Here is a 7,712-nt window from a genome sequence, read left to right on the forward strand (position 1 = left end):
ATTGTTCCATGCACTCCCATCCCCTCCATCAACTCCCATCACTTCAGATAAAAATACATGTCTTCACAAGTGTCCTCTTTAAAATCTGCAGTAGCATCTGCTTATTCTGTATAGTTCATAAGATGCACTCACACACTGTTTGGTCTTTGGTGTCTTATTAGGGTTTAAGGATGAGAGGAAAGTGAAGAGTTGCTGCCAACAGGTGTGGGGCTCCTGGGGGTGATAACTATATTCTGGAATTACCAGGGATAACTTCCCAACTTTGAAGCAACTAAACCATGATTTTTAAATTGTGGTCAAATGTGCATAACATAAAATCACCATTTAGTAATTGTCAAACATACAGTTCAGTGTCATTAAGTGGATTCACATGGTGCAACCATCACCATTTTCCTGCTCCAGAATGTTCTGATCTCCCCTGTGTTAACCATAATTCTACAAAGAAACAGGTCAATTGTGTGTGTGTGTGTGTGTGTGTGTGTGTGTGTGTAAATACATATAATAATACAGTGGTTTATTGTAAGGGACTGAGTCTTATGACTAGGTTCTAACATCTGCAACGGACAAGCTAGAAGCCCGCAATAGCAGATGATACAGGTGCAATCCAAAGGCCAACGGGCTGAAGACCAAATAAAAGCCAACATGAAAGCAGGGGAAGATGATTTCCCACAAACTCCCCGCTAGGGGAGTTTCCTGTTTTTTGAGGAAGAGTCAACTTTTTATTCTATTCGGGCCTTTTGAATGATTGTATGATGCCCATTTGGAGAGGACAGTATGCTCTCCTCAGCCTACTGAACCTAGTGTTAATCTCACACTCACCAGCACACCTACAAGTGCTTGACCAAATAGCTGGATACTCCATGGCTCATTGACACATAAAATTGTCCATCACATTTTCAAGCTGAAGTCCCCCTTAAATAACTCCAATGCTGCCTCCCTCCCTGCCCTTGGCAACCACAACTGTAGTTTCTGTCTCTCCAAATTTGACTGTCCTAGTACATAGTATAACACCAGACACACAACATTTATCCTCTTTAGCTGGCTTATTTCAATCGGCACAAGAAAGGTCTGCAAGGTTTATCTACATTTCAACAGGTGTCAGAATTTCACTCCCTATCCAAGTGGACTAATATGCCACTGTAGGTTATCTAGAACCTTTTTATCTCTTATGCATTCTGCCACCAATGAACATTTCAGTTGCTTCCCTTTGGGCTATTTTGAATGGTGCTTTTGTGGACATTGGTATGCAGATCCCTGCTTAACTTTATACTTTCAAGTCTTTGGAGACATGTGTCTAAAGTGTATGTCTGTGTGTGTGTTTGAGTGTGTGTGTGCGTGCAGTGATTGCATGTGGGGGTGGTTCTCTGACCATCAGGCACCATCCACTTTTTGTCTGAGATAGAGTCTCTCATCTCCCTGGAACATTACCAAATAGCTAGGCTAGCTGTCCTTCCAGGTGCCTGTCCCTGCCTCCCATCTCACTGCACAAGGATTACAAGTATGGACCACGGCACCTGGTTTTATATATAGGGCTCAAACTCAGGTACTCAAGTTTGCAAAGCAAGAACTTCACTAAGCCATCTCCCCACCCTCAAAATTTACATTTCTGGATGGAAAATGTTATAGTGTGTAAAGTATACCCCAATAGAGAACACTGAAACAACACTGAGGAAAATATATGAGATGTTCTATAAAAACCACTAGCGTGGATGCTTCAAAACATCCACGTGGTGAAAAATCAAAGTTTGTAGCTCAACAGGGATCAAACAATACCTGTGCCCAGCCCTTTCTTACCTTCCTCCACTATAAAGAGTCTCATGGAAGGACCTAGTTCCCTGTCACTCTTGCTGCTTGAGGTGAACCATGACGTCATCCCAGCCAATCGAATGCAGTTGAAATCGACAGAGCATTTCTGGAAATGCTTTGGCTTTCAGATCTCTCCCTTCTTTCTGTCTGAAAAGGCAAAGATGAAATGAGAAGCGGGGCAGCCACCTTCAACCACAGGTAACAAGCTCCAGGATGCCGAGGAGAGAAGAATGGGAACACAGCCCCAGATCCTCAATGGCACCTTTGATCTGCCTCATCAACCCTGGACTCCTGACCTCCAGGCTTCTTGTTATATGAAACTTTGAAAAAAACACTTCAAGCTATTGTTAGATTCTCTGCTATTTGCAGCCAAGTCTTTCAAGGCGACTTCCAGAAAGATGACAAATGGCTTTAACCACTCTATGTCTCAGTTTCCTCACCTATATAATAAGATGGAGACTTGAGGAAGACCATCATAGAGTTGATATGAAGTGCATCTGTGTTTCTTCAGTTATCGCTATTACTAATATCACTAATGTAGAATAAGAAAATATTCATAAAACTCTATTCTCAACAAGATCAAATTAATCAAAAAGAAACTAAAAGAGGAGATAAAGATTCCAGTGAAGACTCTAGACAACATATGCAAGCCCATCCAGATGCTGGCTCATAAGTTAAACACCTACCCAAAAGGAGATATTGAGCAGTGGTGTGGTTTGGTCTCAGTATCTGTAAGTGTTTGGCTCGATTCAGGCCCTAAATTTTGTACTTAAAATGTTGAAATGTAGCCAGGCATGATGGTGCATGCCTTTCATTCAAGCACTCAGGAGGCAGAGGCAGGTGGAACTCTGAGTTTGAAGTCAAGTTTGAAGTTCTACAGAGCTAGTTCCGGGATAGACAAGGCTAAACTTGAAAAGCAAACAAAAGGTTGAAATGTGTAGAGAAGTGCTGGGTGAATATATGTTGTTGGCATGAGCCAACCCTGTCAAGGACCCTAACACAGGAGCAAGCCAAGCAATACTCCAGCATGGAAAAGGAAAGGGCTCACTAGACTGCACACCTCACTGGGGAGCTATTGACAATTGATGGTGGCTAGAAGAAAGAGACTTGGTTTGTCTGTTTGTTTGTTTGCTAGCTTGCTTACTTGCTTACTTGCAGTATGGCCCATGGTAGGCTACTCATAGTCTAGTGAATGACACACTATACCGGTGTATACATGGGCAGCACTAATTGGGCTCAGTAGGTTATAAAGGATGATGAAGGGGAAGAGGGGGAAGGCATAAACAGAGGAGAAAGGGGAGAACATGAGATTGAATGGAGTGCATTGTTTGAAAGTCTCCAGGCAAACTTTCAAGAGAAAAGATGTGATCTAAATACATTATATTGTATGAAATTGCCAAAGAATTAAAGAGTCAAAAAATGAAAGAAACCTGTTGCTTTATGTACTGATTCAAAATAAATAATGAAATGAATTCTTACTCCCCCAATACATACGTATGACTTACCAACCTCTGTACAGACATATCCCCACCCACAGTTACCTGGGCTCCCTCCTCTGCCTGCACAGAGTAAAAAGAGCCCCCAACCCACAGCTTCCCTCTCCACTGGAAATCATTTCTTTACAGAACTCTACAGGAAGCTGCATCTTGCCTGTGCCATGGGAATCACAGGTTGTCAGCATGTGGTATTAGTGTATGTTCCCAGATTTTATTTATTTTTAATAATCAAGATACTGGTTTCTTCAGTCACCAGAGTCCAAAGCCATCTTTGAATCGTCTTGCTGCTGTCTGACAAAGAGAGGGACCCCTTTACCAGTCTACCCCAAGCAAGCAGGTCACCATCAACCAGACAGTACCACAAATCATAATTATCTGCTACCTTCAAATGTGGGTGTAGAGGGTGAGGGGCAGCAAAGCCCACACCAGTCTCAGGCACCAAGACAAGCCTCAGCTTGATTCACTGCAGGGTAATTACAGGGACTGTCAAAAGCTGGTGCTGCTGTTCCTCTAAAGTCAAGGGGGCTGCAGGAACCTTAACACTCCACGTAGCCAAGAATTATCACTGAATCCCCACAGCGAATCTGAGGGTCAATCACTCACTCCTACCTAATAAAGACATCTGCAGAGCACTTTGTTTCTACCGAGTAGAACAAGAAAGGGTGTTATTGGTTTTTCAATGATTCCCCAAGGGGTGGAGGGCAGAGAACTTGTGGTTTTAAATGGTTACTGCGCACTGCACTGCATGGGGTCTTCTGCAGCTGAACCACACAGCACTGTGTGCAGAGAACCCCTGTCACAGATTAGGAAGCTGAGCTTTGAAGCAGTTGCATGGTTTTCTCTAGGCTCAAAGGGGATAATGGGATCTACATGCATATTTGTATGACTCCAAAGGCAATGTCAACTCCCAGAAGCCCTCAGGGTCATCGTGGTGGTCACATGGGTCATCAATCTGTGGCTGATGGGAGCGTGGCCTGCCATATACCTTCAAGGGTGTCTGGTCATATGAGCCCTCTGGCCCAGTCAAATGGACTCTCAAACTGAATTGGCCTGGAGTTGGTCCCCACAAGCCCCCACTCAGGGTGTGTCAGAGTCTCAAGAGATGCCAAGATCACTCTTCTTCCTACAATATATATTGTTGGGCCCTGGTACCTGGCTGTGAGCTGTGACTGAAGGTTATGACCTCGTTCTTACCCATCCCAGGCCCCTTTGGTCCATGGTTTATGCCCGCCTCACTTTCCCTTTTCCTTCTTAATACACTTACTTATTGCATATCATCTCCAAATCAGAATGCTAGGTTTTAGCGGCCTAAGAGTAACAATACAAGCCACATCTCTCACAAAGCCTTAAGGAGACAGATGTGAAGAGAGATTGTACATTCCCACGAAGACACTTTCTAACTCAAAATTCAGCACAAAACCAGCTCGTGCACTGTCAGTTAACCCTCCAAAAGTGTCTGCAGGTACAAACTGCTTTTCTCGCCTTCCAAATGAAGGAGATGAATCTCAGAGAAACAAAGCCCAAGATTCACAGTTGGCAAGTGGGTCCCCCGGGCATCATGCATCCAGAGGCCACACTTAGCCCAACCATCTGCCAATAACATGCACTCCGGGGCACACTAGGGTACCCAATAGTCTCACTTACTTTGAAAACATGTTTAAAAAAATAAGTCAGACGGAGCCCAGCATGCTCACCCTGCCAGACATTGCCTTTAAAAACGGCTTGTGTTTACCAGTCAACAGGTGTCTGGGTGGCCTCAGGCACAATCAGAACTCTTTCTCTGCCAGGAGCAAGAGCTGTATCAAGAAGAGACAGAAGTCCTCCCTGCAGCCCTTGGCAAGTAGCCTGACAGTGTCCCTAGTGAGAGGACAGCAAGGGGCCAGGCACTGGGAGTACACCCGAAGTGAACAGCCCTGAGATTGATTTCAGATATGTCCCTCCCTCCCTCCTCTCTCCTTCTCTCACCCAGATCCCAGTAATGCATCAATTACTCTGCACACATAGCACATTCGCAGGGTAGATATTACCTCGTGCACTCGCCACTGCCAAGCTGCATCCAGATCCAGGTGCAGATGGAGGACCAGGGTGTGGGGGTTAATTGATCAAACCACACCAGCTCCTGTGTGCGGGTTGGCAAAAAATGGCTCACTTCACAGATGCACAGGCCTCTTCCTGGCCAGTCTCCTGTGATTAAACCAGGCCACTACCGTGCTTTTGAACAAATACACCCAAATTTACATGTTCAGGTTCGTCTTTGTCGCCACCCATGTGGCCACTGTGGTATTATTCATCCATCCTTCTACATTCTGCAAACATTTGCTGAACACCTATCAGACACAAAACTCAGTACTACGGTTGGATGGTGGGAGTACAGTCCTGTGAAACTTGGTTCATTTCAACCATAGGAGAAATAGGAGGTTCAGAAGACAAGCGTGGGGTAGAGGAGAGCACGATAAAGGACTGCAAGAAGCTGCCAGGATGTAGCAGGGTCAGAGGGCAGGCACTAGCCACAATACAGGATTTTCAGTGCTGAATATTGGGGGTCGATAGTAGTTGGTGCCACTTTGTGCCATGTGCTCAGAAAAGCAAGAACTGCCACAATCTTTTTATTTCCTCTATATCACAGGCATCAGCTTTCTGACCATCCTGGGTTTCCCTGTTTGTCCCCCAGGACCTAGGGAAGATCTCAAGGCTCTCCCATATTAATGTGTGTGTCCTGGTTTCATTTATGTTGCTGTGATAGTATCTGGACAAAAAACAGCACAGAGGAGGAAGCATTTGCTTGTCTTTCATTGGAGGTTACAGTCCATTGTTGCTGGGAGGCCATGTCAGGAGCCTAAAGTACCACACCCACAGCCAAGAACACAGAGAATAAACTCGGGGTCCTCACTCATTTGCATGCTTTCTCCTCTCTTATGCTTTTCAGGATCCCAGTCCTGGAAAATGGTGCCCCCCCATGATGGGCTGAGTCTTATTACACCAATTAACAGTTGGAACAATCCCCCACAGACACACCCACAGGCCAACACAAGGTAGACATTTCCTCAGTCAAGGCCCTCTTCCTGGGTGACAGCAGTTATGTCAAGTTGACCGTTAAAACTAAGCAGCATAGTGACCAACTTTGGGGGTGCCTAGTAGTTGTAGGTCCACACACATTGCCTTTGATAAAACTGTTGTCCAAGTGATCAGGACACTGCCTTCCAGAGTGTGCACCCCTGTGCCTAAGAACTCCCCCATAGGCATCCTTTTGGATATGTTGTTACCCAAAAGATTTCTTTATCTTCTTCTTTATATAACCACAATAGCGTGTCATTCCTGGTTCTCAGATGGCATCATCCACTCTCCATGTGAAAGATCTGTCTCCCTCTCCATGTGTTCCCCAAAACCAACACAGCACTGACCTAGCTCTCTTTAGACAACATATGATTTTTTGGTTTTGGTTTGTTGGCTTGTTCGTTTTGGAGCTTTTTTAAGACATGGTCTCACTATGTAGTCCTGACTAACGTGGGCCCCCCTTTGTAAGCCAAGCCGGCCTCCAACTCTCAGAGATCCACCTGCATAGTGCTTGGAATTGTATGTGCCTCCACACCCAACAACTTCTATTTCTAAACTCAATAGTGCAAGACTCTCTTGCTAAGGAAATAAAAAACTAAGAACAGACACTGCAGAAACTTATAGGAACACAACACAAATTAATGCATGAAGTCATCCTGAGCAGACACTGCAGGAACCTATAGGAACACAACTCAAATTAATGTACTAAGCCATACTATCTGTCAAAGGAAGACTCAGAGACAGGAGTATTTAGACAGGAAAAATGAACTTGGGAACAGTGCCAGGGAGCGGGGCTTTGAAAAAAGGTCCCAACTTTCACTGAGAGGAAAACAGTTGCAAAGTCCAGGATACCTGAGCTTATATTCATCATCCAGTGGCATGAAAACAGCAGCTTTTCACATGGTTATCACACCCACAAAGGCTGCCACCTATCTTCACGGACCAACATAGCAAGAACTGGAGATAAAGCTCTTTGTTAAGGGGTCTAGGTTTAAAGGAAATATTCAGGAGCTTATCGTTTAGGGGACCCTGGCATTTTCAGTTTATCTCGGGTTTAGGAACATGGAGTAGTATCGATTCAGTGTCTCCTCCTCCTCCCCCAGTCTATTATGTGAAGTGCTTAATCATATTGGAAGCAGAACAACATGACAGTTTGGGCTTCTACACCATATGAGCTACAGAGAAAATGGAATGATTTTCTAAACTGGCTCATCAGAGGGAAAGCATCACTAACAGACCTTAGCTTGTGGGCAGAGTCTAAGCACACAGAGGAGGAAGGACATAGACAGAAGAGCACACTCACCAAGCCAATGCCTCCCACTGGAGCCTGAGAGTGTGGGGGAAGTTGCAGGAGCA

The sequence above is a fragment of the Mesocricetus auratus genome, unplaced genomic scaffold (assembly GCF_017639785.1).
Source record: "Mesocricetus auratus isolate SY011 unplaced genomic scaffold, BCM_Maur_2.0 Super-Scaffold_100028, whole genome shotgun sequence".
NCBI lineage: Eukaryota > Metazoa > Chordata > Mammalia > Rodentia > Cricetidae > Mesocricetus > Mesocricetus auratus.